The 14,015-nt window shown below is 36.3% G+C and overlaps 1 pseudogene; it reads right to left on the bottom strand.

Annotated features, from left to right (window-relative positions):
- Nucleotides 1-14,015, bottom strand: part of LOC121826140 (vomeronasal type-2 receptor 116-like) — a 478,502-nt pseudogene that overhangs the window by 408,327 nt on the left and 56,160 nt on the right.

The following is a 14,015-nucleotide window of genomic DNA, read 5'->3' as shown; positions in this document are numbered from 1 at the left end:
TTATATAGATCGATATCCACAGCACTTCCCCTTTTTCTTCTTTTTTTAAAAAGGAAGGTTTTAACTTTAACATGGTAAAATTACATATAACAAAACAATTATTGAGCAAGAATTGCAGTTACAATATTAAAGATGTCCTATATATCTTATATTTGTGAGTTTAAGGTTTTATATCTAACTTATCTTTTATCATAACTGAGGAAATTACAACTATCTATTTTTCAACCACATCAAAGACCTGAGAAGGAACATAATGGTACCTGCGAAATGGTAGATGGATGCAAGCAACTTTCAGGAATCTTGCAAGAGTAGACCAAGACAGCTGGCAGCCTGGACAGTCACCTAATGTTTTTTAGCATTGTTGCTGCATTCAAATTGGCTACAGGCCTAGAGTATCTGACAGACCATTTTCAGAAGCAGGAATTCTGAAAGACCATCTTACCCTGTCTTGGCAGAGTACAGTGGTCTCTTTCCTTGTGTCCCGCTTGTCCAGAAAGGACAGCATTGTATTTGCACTGTCAGCCGTCAAGGTAAGGGCAGTTCTTTGCCCAGTAGGCCATTTTGTGCCAAGAAGACAAACATCCAAATGGAAATGTCTTAGAAGCCCAACATTCTCTCGGGATCAAATTGGTGCAGCCAGGGGCAATTATGTCTCACGTCAACAGAATTCTAAGTTATTTAAATGCCATATTCTCTAGGTCTATGAAGTGTTTGAAGATTACCTATCTATCTGAAATATATCTATGTATACCTAGAAGACTTAACTAACATGGCTACAAATATGATTATAATAGATGACTAACTATTAATCTATTTTTAATTATCCATTACAATTTTAAATGAGTTACATAAACATAATACCTAAAACAAGAATAGAAATATATATGTACAGTATAACCAAATTAACTTCAAGTTTGTATCAATAAACTAAAATTTATACCAATGTAAACGATTTTAAACATAAACTAAAATCTATACCAATGTAAAACATTTTAAACAAGTTGTGCTTTAAAAGTAGGTTCATTAATCTACCCTTTTATTTTGTCATCTCTATATCCTCCTATATATCTATATCATATACCCTTTTCTTTTTTAGAAAGAGATCACATTTATAATTAACATGTTTTAAATAAAATTATTGTTTTTTCTCTGTCCCACAACAGAGGGCTCTTCTGATTTGGGACACAAGAATCTCTTAACCATTTTTTTAAAGCAATGTGTCTGGGTTTAGAGGGGGAGTGAGCCAATTCCACCTCTAAAGCCAGCTTGGTATATTTGGGAATTTGGGTGTAGCATCTCTTACTTCTTCCAGCTGGAGTGGGGCTCTGTATCTTATGGGGACGCAAAGAAAATTTTAGGCCTATGGGGTAGCCCGTGAGGCTGTATTGTGTGAACCAGTTGCCTTGAAACTGCTCTGGATGTTGGATCATCTGGGCCATGGTGTCATCGGAGACCTTTCAGGGGAACTTGGATGGTGAAACCTGATGTATCTTAATCTGGAACAAATTCACAGCCTCTGGCTTTCTGTGGAAACAAAAGCAGAACCTCTTTTCCAAAGCAACATATTCTTAAATCCAAATTTTGAAGTCAAAGTACCTTTAAAATATACATATTGTTTTATTTCAACATCTTTTCTGATCAAATGTTTTTTGTAGTTAAAAATCCCAAAGACAACACAATCCATATTGTCTGTGTAATATTCATCTTTACATGGTTTTTTATATTATTTTTTGTCTCTTTCAAGCCTATGTATATTTTACACACATTGTAAACGATTTTATCTGAATCAGTCTTTTTGTGAGCCTATTGCTTTAAACTGCATCCTTCTAAGCCTGAAATGGCTCTGTGGCTGCTGGCTCCAACCCCTTTAACTTTTTAACATGGCGGTGGTACGTTTTCTCCAGCTCTGGGAGTCATCAAGTCTCAGAAATAGTGGGTCTAAGCTTGTATCAAAGCAGCGTGTAGCCCAGAAACCTCTATTTTTTTTTAATACTATTAAAGACTAAATCTACCACAGAGCCTAATATTCCGCTGGCAAACACCTCATTCCCGCTGGTTTGAACCCACATGCCAGGAACCCTCCAGTGTTCAAACCTGCGTTTTGCAGAATCTAGCTGCCCACATGAGACAAGAAGCAGGAACCTGGTTTTGGCTCTGTTTAGATTGGTTATTAAATATTCTCAGGTTTAAGGTGGAAACTCGAGCTGTTGGGCACCATTTGTTGCTGAAGGGCTTCTCTCCATGTTTCACCAAGCCCCGCAGTCCCACAATCCACGTACAAAATAATCACTCAGATGCTTATATCACTTATAAACTGTATGGCCGTGGAAGGCTTCTTGCTAACAGTTTTTATATCTTAAATTAACCCATTTTTATAAATCTATACCTTGCCATGTGGCTGGTGGCTTACCGGCATCTTTACATGTTACTTCTCCTGGCGGTGGCTGCACTGTCTCTCTCCCCTTCTTCCTGTTTCTCCAATTCTCCTCTCTCCTTGTTTGGCCTATACTTCCTGTCTGGTCACTGGACATCAGTGTTTTATTTATATAGATCAATATCCATAGTAGTACACCACACTATTGATACTTATTCAGGATTTTAATGGAAAACTGCTTTGAGTTCTGAAAAAGGTGATTCTGTAATCACACATTTGCTAGAAGTTATGGCTGTCATGAGTATACCTACACAAATTAAAACTGACAATGTTCCAGCATGTGTCTTTGGTAAAATGCAACATTTTTTTGCTTATTACAATATAAAGCATATTACAGGTACACCACATAATTTTACAGACCAAGCAGTCACAGAAAGATGAAATCAAACTCCAAAGGATATGCTAAATAAACAGAAAGGGGTAACAAAACCCCTAAGAAATAGTTTATATAATGTTCTATTAACTTTGAATTTTCTCAATGCTAATGAGAAAGGAACAACAGCTGTGGAGAGATACTGAATAGTAGGAAACATACTGAATTAAATCAGCCTATATACTATAAAAATGTGCTGACTTCAGAAAGGAAACCAAGGTATGTATTACATTGGGGACATGGTTTTGCTTTTATTTCCAGAGGAAATTAGCTGTGGATTCCATCAAAATTGACAAATGTTCGATTTTAACAAGAGAGACCTCTTAATTAGAAGAGCAAATTGTTCACCAACCAGCATAACCACCCAATTTTAACTAACTTATAACACTAACAAATGCTTTTCATTTAATCAGATATAACTTGCCCAAAGGGAACCTTCCCAAAGTTAGACTTGGGGAAGGAATTTTGTTTCTGTCTTTCAGGAGAATGAAGGCTAAGGAATCTGAAGAACACTGGACAAATGAAACATCTAAAGAAAAAGGACAAATTATCTGGAAAAAATGTCCCAAGAAAAATGAGTAGATGCGCCTATTGGTATATCACATATTAAATTTCATAAATCTTCCTAAATGTTTGTTTCTGCTTTTCTCTATAGAAACTTAACAAAAATGGTCTTTTTGTTGCTCAATTACAATTTAAAACTGTTTTTAGAGTTTGAGAATGGCTCTCTCCTTCTCTAAACCCAAGCATGTTGTTAAAAAGAAATGCCAAGTCTCTGTATCAAGTCAGAAGAAAGAGTCATATTCTGATGTGGAAGAGAAGAAAACAAAAACATTAAGGGACTATTCTACTGCCACTAATCTCAATTCTTTGATTCTGTTTTGATTCTTTAAACTTTTCTTAAGGTATGAATTTTATATCAAAATTTATAAGATTTATGTACATATAAATAATTTTTTTCATGATATTAATGGACATATAGAGTACCAATTAATTCTAGGGAAAAAAGGCTTCATTTAGCTGCCTATACATATTTTTGTGTTCAAATCTCTATCAGTTTTCTGCAAGGAATCATGACCAAGCCTAACAGCGAATTTGAAGTCTCCAGAAAGATGATGGGGCCCCACAACAATGATCCCACATGGACAATAATAGTACCACAAAAAAAATCTACTCAGAACAATTTCAAGATGGCTAGCTGAGATGTTCCAGCCTCACAGACTACTTGAACAAGGACATGAGATAAGCCCTGCACTTTGGCATTATGCAGAGACTGGACAACAAATGATACAGCTACCTCTCCTGGAACTTGGAAATTAACCCCCAAAATTTTCTTTTTGGGATCTCCTAGAGATGCCTTTACCCACAAACAACAGGATGCAATTTTAAGAACACAATGCCCACATTCCCAAGAGGTAGGTTGGGGCGGGTGGGTTTTAGTCTTTCAGTGGGTTTCTGGGTTGGGATAGTTGTTATTGTTTAGGGGGGTTGCTTACAAGTTGTTGTTGTTAATGGTCATGAAAAGGGCTAAAGAAAGGAGATTAGATTTAAGGTTCTTGTTTGAAAAAAAAAGACAAGAAAAAAAAGACGATATAGATAAGTAAATTATTGAATCTACTCTGGAAAAAGAAAGAGACGTAGAAATGATAAAATAAAGGGTAGATTATTAAATCTACTATGAAAAGAAAAAAGAGATATATACATTAAAAGGTAGATTATTGAATCTACTTTTAAAAGACAACTTATAGTTTTAAATATATTGGATTGGATTTTATATATTATATATTATATACAAATTATATATATTGAGATTGATATTGGTAGAAAATGGTGTACATACATTTCTAATCTTGTTCAGGATATTATACCTATACAGTTCATTTAACAATGTAATGCAATTTGCTAATCCTTGAATATTATTATTACCAACGATTAGGATATAAAGAAATGAAAGTTAGTAGTTAGATATTATAATTAAACTTGTAGTCTTATTAGGTACATTTTGAAAGTCAAGCAGAGATATATTTTAGATAGATAGGTCATCTTCAAACCCTTCAGAGATCTACAGAATATGGCATTAATAATTTTTAATAACTTAGATTTTTTTCTTTCCTTTTTTTTTTTTAAAGTATGAGACATGTCAGCTCCTGGCAGCACCAATCTACTTCAGAGAAGATATGGGCATTGAAGAATCTGCACATGGAGTTAAAATTCATTGTTGCAAAATTGGCCACTGGGCAACACAGTACCCTCACATCAACTGCTGACAGTATGCTATCCAAAAGGAAAAATGGAAAACAACGCAAAGAACTACAGATGCTTGCCAAGATAAGTGTGGTTGAAGCTTTGGCAAGAGGTGTCATCTGAAGCCAGGACAATATGGCCCCATCCCTGAAGTGGCTTTGCAATCTGGAAAAGGTACAGTGCCTCTTTCTTCAAAGGCAGCTAAACAGGCAGTGGACTGATGGCTTCTGGTGTGCAGTGAAACAGTAGCTCAAACAGTTGTTCTTGAAAGAGTAACTAGACTTATGGAGTCTAACCTCTCAATGGTAGACTGGCATTTAATAAAGGAGATGAAGCCATCCACTAGCAAAGAAGAATGGGATGCCGAGATGAAGCCACCCACAAGCTGAGAAGAATAGGCAGCCGAATTTCAAAATCTCCAGCAATTTCGAGAATTTAAAATCATCAATCATGACAGGACACTGGTGGAATTAAAGTTTATCTGGTACATGAAATATTCTCACTGAATATGAGGTAGAGTTGTAGGCCTTGTGTGCATCCAATTTCACAAATGAGTCTGTCATCTGTCAGATATGCTAATCCTGTAGCCTGAATAGGAGATGATACCCCAATGTGCAGAGAAACATCAGATGACTGCCCAGGCAACTGGCTGTTTCTGTCAACTTATGGTTTTTTTTTTTGGAAGTCTCTTGTTTGTACTTCCTGTTTTACTAGGTAATATCATTTCCTTCTTATGTCTCTGAGGGAGTTGAAGATTAGATAGTTGTTGTTATAGCTTTCCTTGTTAAGAAATTTCAGAAAAGAAACTCACCAAGGAAGTATAAAGTGTATAGATTCAAAGACATTATAAGATACTTTTCTTTTGGTAATATAAGTTAGGAAAGATAGTTAATCAGGTACACTTTGGACTTACCAAAATAGGATAGATAATGGAATATTTTCTCTGAGTTTGTCAAATGCAAATGGACTAGACATTGTTGATGTATTTATTGCTTGTCTATATTGTATATAGTTATTGTTCTTATTATATAAAGTTTTTCTTATATTAGTTATAACTTTTTTATTCTTTTTATTTTTATTAGAAAAGAGGGAAAATGTGGTGATATTTTATTTGGGCTGAAATGTGGACCTATTTTATTTGTATGTTAATAAATAAAGTTTGCCTGCAGATCAGAGGAAATAGCAAGCCATTTTAAGTAAACACAAGAGTCAGGCAGTGGTAGCACATGCCCTTAATTCAATCACTTGGCAGGCAGGGTCTCTGTGTGTTCAATGCCATACTAGGGAACATGCCTTCAATCCCAGTGCCAATGATAGAGACATGGAGGTCTGTACAGACAGGCGGTGACAAGGAAGTAAGGTAGCTGGGCTAAGAGCCAATGAGAGGGTGTTCTTTTCAGAAATTATTCTCCCATTCTAATGAGTTCAGGGATGACCCCCATTTTTCTTGTCTGCCAGATTCAGTGTATCTGGGTTTTGTTGAGGCCTTTCATAATTTTGGACGTGAGCTTTCTGCAGGGTAATCAGTATAAATCTATTTGGGTTTCTTTTCTGTATGCAGACATCCAGTTAAGTGTGAAGATGCCATATTTTTTTCAACTCTGTATTTCTGCCTTCTTTATCAAAATCAGGTGTCCATAGGTGTATGAGTTTATATCTAAGACTTCAATTCTACTTCATTCTTCAACCTGTGTCTTTCTTGTCAAAATGATGTTGATTTTATTACTCTACCTTTTTAGTACAACTTGAAATCAGGAACGGTGAAACTTCCAAAAGTTATTTTATTATTTATGATTATTTCATCTATTCTGATCTTGTTGTTGTTTAGCCATATGAAGATGATTATCTACTGAAAAACTGGAAAATTGAGTTGTAATGGTACATTCTGATGATGAAGATTGGCTCTATTATTCCTGTTTGAATTCCTAAATTTTTGATTCCCAGAATGCTTTCACTTCGGATCATTTTTTTTAATTATTGATTCCATTTCTGTTTTTACGTCTTGTAGTGTTTGTTTCATTTTCTTCCCTGTTTGTTTGTTTTCTTGGTTTTCTTATTTTAATTATTAGTACTGTAACCAATACTACGTTCTGACTGGAGCATCCCCTCTCTCCACTCCTTCCTGCACCCCCCCACAAACACATTCTCTCTCTCCACTAGATCCATTGTTTCTCATTTTCCCTTCATAAAAGAACAGGCCTCCAAGAGAGGTCAAGCAAACATAGCCTAATAAGATGCACTAAAAGTAGGCACAAATTCTCATATCAACAGCAGATGAGGTAACCAAGTAAGATGAAAAGCATATCAAGAGCAGGCAAAGGATTCTGAAATACTCATCTTCCACTGTTAGGAGTCCCCAAAACACCCCAAGCTAAACAACCACAGTATGTCCAGAGGACCTAGCACAGACATATGCAGGCTCTGTGATTGCCACATCAATCTCTGTGAGCCCCTGTGGGACATTCATTGTTGGTTCTCTGGACCATGATCTCCTTGAATCCTGGATCCCTCTGCCTCCTATGATCCTTCCTCCTCCTCTTCTGCAGTATTTCTGGTGTGCCACTGAATATTTTGCTTTGAGACTCTACATCTGCTTCCATCAGTCTCTACATCTGCTTCCATCAGCTGCCAGAGTCAGCCTCTTTGGTGTTGATTGGACTAGTCAGTGATCTATGAGTATAGCAAAAGAATTAAGAATCATTTCACTTATTTTTTATTTTGTTTTAGTCAGTTGTATTTGGTTCTACCCCAGGTCTCTGTGTCATCCATTTTCTGAAGAGTACAGTTCTAGGTGCTGATATCTGTTGTTTTTTTTAATGGATGGATGTTTTGTGCCATGGTTTCTCTTTCTTCTCTGGCATTTAGACTAGTATGATGTATATGTGTTGCCTGGTAGAAATTTTTCTGGTGGCCAGCTTTTTGTGGACACTGGATGCTCCAGGTAAAATGTGTTTCTGACAATTATAACATGACCCTTAGGAATAGGGGTAGGCAAGGGGTCTGAAGTGGTTCAAAGGAAAGGGAGCAGAGTGTTCCACCAGGATATACTCATTTAGTCTCCTTGGTATAAGAGTACAAAGTAAAGATAGGGCACCATGAAAGATCTGCTAAAGAACCAGGGATGAAACTGAACGTTTGGTTGGAGGGATATCAGGTCAAGTAATGATCTACACTTAGCCTAGTTTTTTTTCTTGACAGGAATAGTATTTTTGGTAGTAGGGAGGGCTTGCTGGGTTTGTGGGGCCGTGTTAAAGCAAAGACTATGGGGAGAGAGGGTAGGAAGAGAAGATCATTGGTATCCACAAGAGGTGGGGCAGGGGCAGGGATGGATGCAGAAGTTCACTTGCACAGCTGGGGTTGAGGCTAAGGGGTTGGTTCTGTGGGAACAAAGTAGAGGTGAAAATCTTCAGTCATCTTACAAGGAATGCTGGCAGGAATGGCCTAAGGTTTTAAGGCAAGGGAATCATGGTATGTCAAGACACAGTAGATTATAGTAAATGAACCCCTGTCACACACAATGATAATGTGACCAAGCTCTCAGTGTGCATCATTGCCAATAGAGGGAGGAGAAACTTCCAGAAAGATTGAACAGAAAATAATGTGAATGAGGGTACATATGGAAATGATGTAGTTAGACACCGCTGAAACCATTTAGTACCTCAAACTTTTACCAGGGGCTGTGATTTGAAAGCCAGAAGCCCAGTAACTATTTTGGTCAACACAATGAAAACAGGTGCAGTGAATATTTCTCCAAAGTGAATTTCTACAGGATTCATCTGAGTTGGGATGGCTAATGAAAAGCAAGGAGAGTATCACAGGCAAAAATAAGTGATATGAGCAAAGTTTAGTTGAAAGTGTGGTCATTGGCTTTCACAATGGTAGTGTCATGTTGCTTCACAAATACCCCAAGAATGTACATAAGAGAAGCACAAGGCCACTAGGGACAGAGCCATCCCCAGGTGTTCCTCAGAGGTCATAAAAATTACAGCTTTGTTGATGCACTGGTTCTGCTCTGTGTTTGCAGACTGCTCCTATGCTCTTGTAGATGTAACCAACCGTCTTAATAAAATAAGAAACACAGAACCAATGTAAAAGAGAAAGCCGAGAGGTCAGAGCTCAGAGCTAAAATCTTACCTCCTGCAGTGCTCCTAGCTTTCCCAAGAGAGAGCTACTTCCTGTGTGTCTGTCTTTAAATAGTCTTTCTGTTCTGCCTTCTCATTGGTTGTAAACCCAAATACATGACTGCCTCGTCACTGCCTGTAAGTACAGCCCTCCAGGTCTTAAAGGCGTATATCTCCAATGCTGGCTGTATCCCTGAACACACTGAAATCTACCTAGCTCTTCTAACCACCACGCTCTTGCTATGGCTCTAATAGCTCTGACCCCAAGGCAACTTTATTTATTAACATACAATTAAAATCACATTTCAGTACAAATAAAATATCACCATATGCTCTCTTCACATATTTACCTTCATCTGATAGGGAAACAAATTATGATTAGTTCAGCTTCAGCACATTTATTGACAGGAAATTTCAACTAAGTATGTTGAAGAAGATTCGCAATATCTGTATTTTGTTGTTGAGTATGTAAATGAAGAACATTGCTAAACAGACATGTTTCCTTTCCTAATGCTTATTATCTTTATTTAAAATGAAACCAAAGAATCATTCCTTTTTTTCTATTTAACTGTATTGATGAAATCATGTATCATGATTTCAGAAAGCACAGAAACAATTAATACATTTTAGATGCTATGATAAAATGAATTATTAGAGGGAATAAAGAAGGGCAAGGCTTGTACAAGCCATGTTTACCATTCTTGGACAGGATAGAGTCCTTTAAGAATCAGTAAGCTGTAGGTGTGTGTACATGTAAAAGTAACAAAAGAACTCATGAATATCCATGTGATTGGCTTCTTTGGTGAAAGTAGGAGGATGAGAATGAAAGAAAAAAGTTATATAAATATAACTTTGATGTTTGAAAACTGCAAAAAAGATAAATGTATATTCCCTAAGTTTTTTTCCTTATCTGGCAATATAGACACTGTACTCATAAGTCTTGTTTGTAAGAAGAAGTAACCCTATCAATTATGGTAGAAACCTCTGGAATACTTAGCATTACAGATCTTACATCTTGATTCCATTATCCTTGGGAGCAAACAGCATCTTCCTCCTTCCCTAATTTCCATCTCTGTGAAACCCAGACTCAGTATGTGTTCTGAAGGTGGAAGTAGATACTGATAAACATCATGAGAACAATAATGGAAGATCTCTTAAGAAAGAGCAGTAATATAGCTTTGGGTTGAGCAATAATATCCAGTTCATTATTTGTAGTTTGTACTGTGGCAACTTTAGGAAACATGACTGAAATTGAGATGAACCATTTGATACTTGAAGAAAGTGAAGATTTGCTTCCAGATATTAAGTCCTTTTACCTTAAACAATGGATTTATAGACACATGTAATTAGTTAATCTGCGGAAAGTTGGCTCAGCTGTAGAATATACTGTTCTTGCATATGACCTGAGTTCAGTCTATGGTACTCGTATCAGGTCTCTCATAATTGTCTGTAACTCTAAATACAAGATCATTGAATGCTTGTCACCTACATCTGTACTTGGGTAGACATAACCATCTATCACACATACATACACATAAAGGTATAATAAAATATTTTTGTTTCATTTTTGTTGTGTTTACTGTTCTAAACACCATTTATTCTGACTTGATTTTACATTGAAAATAATTTCATTACACTTTGTTTAATTAATTTGGTGGATGCTCTATACAGGAATACATGGAAATCTGAAGACAACTTTTAGGAGTTGGCTACCTCTTCCTAATACATGGGTCCTGAGTATGAACTCTGGTCATCAGCTTTAGTTACAAGAGTTTCAACTTCTGAGTTGTCTCACTGGCCTAAAATGTTCTTTAAGTACTTTCCTTTCTTTCATTGTGTATGTTGACAGATCAATGACAGATTAACATCTGTCTGACATTTGTATGTAGAAAGCCATAACCAAATAATCATTTGACAAACATGGGCTGTGTAGGTGACAACACTTTTTGAATAATTGTCGTTAATTGATTTTCATACAAAACTGTTTTATTCTATTACTTTGTGGCATTACTAACTGGGTGCTATATAAAAGAATATTGATTATAGGGCTATACATATTTACCACATTATGTGTCTATATGTGTACTAAATTCCCTAAATTTTGACCACATTGGACCTTTGAAATGAGTTGTCCATATATGTTACTAGTCAGTTTCATACTTACCAGTTTCTGATAGTTTTCCAAGTAATTATTTTCCCTTTTCATTAATCTTACAGAAGAATTGTATTTGGTTCCCCGCACATACATGTCAGAGTTCAGTGGATCTAATGTCCTGTTTTGTTTTCTGTGGGCTCTTGTATATACATGGTGTGAATGTTCTTATGTAGGGACATATACATGCATGCAAAAGAATAAAACTGTCTTTAAAGATTTGTGAATCAAATCTGATCTACATGTTTTTTTTTTTTTTTTTTTTTGGTTTTTTGAGACAGTGTTTCTCTGTGTAGCTTTGTGCCTTTCCTGGAACTCACTTGGTAGCACAGGCTGGCCTTGAACTCAGAGAGATCCGCCTGGTTCTGCCTCCCAAGGGCTTGTATTAAAGGCGTGTGCCACCACTGCCCGGTTCTACATGTCATTGTAAAGGAGGTTAATCACTAAAAAATAACTTATATTATTCAGTGACATTGAGTTTGATTATTAAAACTGTTTCTATGAGAAAAATGTGATTTAACTTGAATTTATAGAATCAAGATGTGAGTCAAGGGACACTGTTAATGATCATATTTCTATAAAGCCTAACTTAGGAAAGTGATATATTTTATTTATGCAATAGTCTTTTAGATCCCCTCAAAATTCCGGGTGGAGAGGGTGGGGAGCATGACTAATGGGAATGATTTATGTGAAGAAACACTCCCTTGACTTAGTAGAAAATTCATTTTCTAAGCAGAGGATACACTCACAAGAGCAGGCAGCCATTGCCTCCTGACATAAATGATGAAATCAAGAAGTACAATCATCATTGCACACAGATTATGGGATCTGGGGAAAATTAGATGCATGCTGATATAAGAAGTTTTACATACTCCCCACATAATTGTATTATATTATCATGTTGAAGTATAAAAAACTTATTTTATATACAACAAATGAGAGAACACATTTAAATTAGTATGTTGTATAATGCCAAACATATGAATGTATGGAAACAAACTGATATAAACTTGAGTAGCTAGCCAATCCTAGAAATTTAGGAAGTTCTGGTTATTTGTTGTGAACAAATATGACCAAGCATGCAAACTGGGTTTTCTAAATAATTTCTGTCAACCTGACACACAGTAAATTTTTAAAAAATGGAGATAACTTTAACTAAAACTTTATTTCCATAAAACTAGCTTGCTGTGATATTATTTAAGCATTTTATTAATGGATAATTGATGTAGGAATGCCCAGTTCACTGTGAGAAGTGCTTTCCCTAGGCAGGGATGTATGAGAAGTCAAGCAGAGGAAGCCAATAAGCAGTGTTCCTTCTGGGAGCATGTCTTCATTGCAGTCTCCAGATTCCTGCATTTCTTCCCTTGACTGTATGAAACCCATGAGCCAAATCAGCTCCTGCTTCCCCCTTTGCTCATGGTCTATGGTGAATCACAACAACAGAGTAGCAAGCTAGGCCTATTGGACATCTGAAACAGGGAAAAGATCTCCTCAAATCTCAGATACTAATAATGAACTCATGTTTCATTTCAGACCACTGCAAAGGAAACAGCTGAATAGGTAGACCCCAGTGTATTTATTGTGAAGAAGTGCTAAGTTGATGTACACTGAGCTGCAAGGCAAGTGTTTCCTTAAGTGGAAAATCATTAAAAAGACTGTGAATGCAAGGAGAACCTGAATAAATGTTAGATTGTTTAAAATTTTTTGAAAGATTTTTTTTATTAGAATAACTCAGCAAAATAAAATTCCAGTTTATTGTTGGACGTTTTTTCACACATACATCAAACAGGCCAAAAAATAAAATAAAATAAACAGCAACTTCATAGACAAACAAAGGAAGGAAAAAAAAGAAACCTTTTATCTTTGACCTTTTTAACCATCTCATACAAACCAACTTATAGTGCAGCTAGGTACATACAAAAAAAAAGGTACTGGAATGCTTGGAATAAGATTGCTTTTTGTTGTTGTTGTTTTTCGTTTTTTTACAAGTTTTTTTCTTCTCCTTTGAGATTATAATGAACATGGTCACACCACAAGTAAGGTCTGAAGTAGGACAGAGAACGCTCTGAAGGCTGGTTTGGTCACCTGTTATCATTAAAAACAGTTGACCCTTAACAATATGTATAAAAATATAAAATGTAAATAAAAAATGCAAACAAATTTTTCTTTTAAAGTATTTTTAAGAAAAAAAGTAGGGCCTTGGAAGTTTTGGTTCTTTTTTCCTCTCCTGTTGCAAATTCATTTGGTTTTGTTGAGGTGGTGGAGAGCGCCATGTCATGTGTGGGTGGCATTGCCCGCTGTGGGTGGGCAGGTCCTGTTCCTTTGCTCGAATTAAATTCTGAAACTAGAAGTGGAGGGTGAATAGGTCATGGTGGCCTTAAGTTTAGCTTTTCCTTTTGCTGTCTAATCATCTTCATCAGTCTTTTGCTTCTTGGTATCAACATCGTCATCCTCATCATCTTCAGCTACCCACTTTCCAGTAGGGGCCTCAGCTTCCTTGTCTTCATCTCCATCCTCTTCCTCACCATCACTTAATTGTTGAGACCAAGATTGGAAAAATCACAGGGACAAATAGTCAAACTAATGGAAACACATGAACTATGAACCAACAGCTGAGGAGTCCCCAACTGGATCAGGCCCTCTGGATAAGTGAAACAGTTGGTTAACTTGAAGTGTTTGGGAGGCACCCAG

This window comes from Peromyscus maniculatus, chromosome 1 (assembly GCF_049852395.1).
Source record: "Peromyscus maniculatus bairdii isolate BWxNUB_F1_BW_parent chromosome 1, HU_Pman_BW_mat_3.1, whole genome shotgun sequence".
In the NCBI taxonomy this organism is placed as follows: Eukaryota; Metazoa; Chordata; class Mammalia; order Rodentia; family Cricetidae; genus Peromyscus; species Peromyscus maniculatus.
This window is presented reverse-complemented; position numbering and strand designations above follow the sequence as displayed.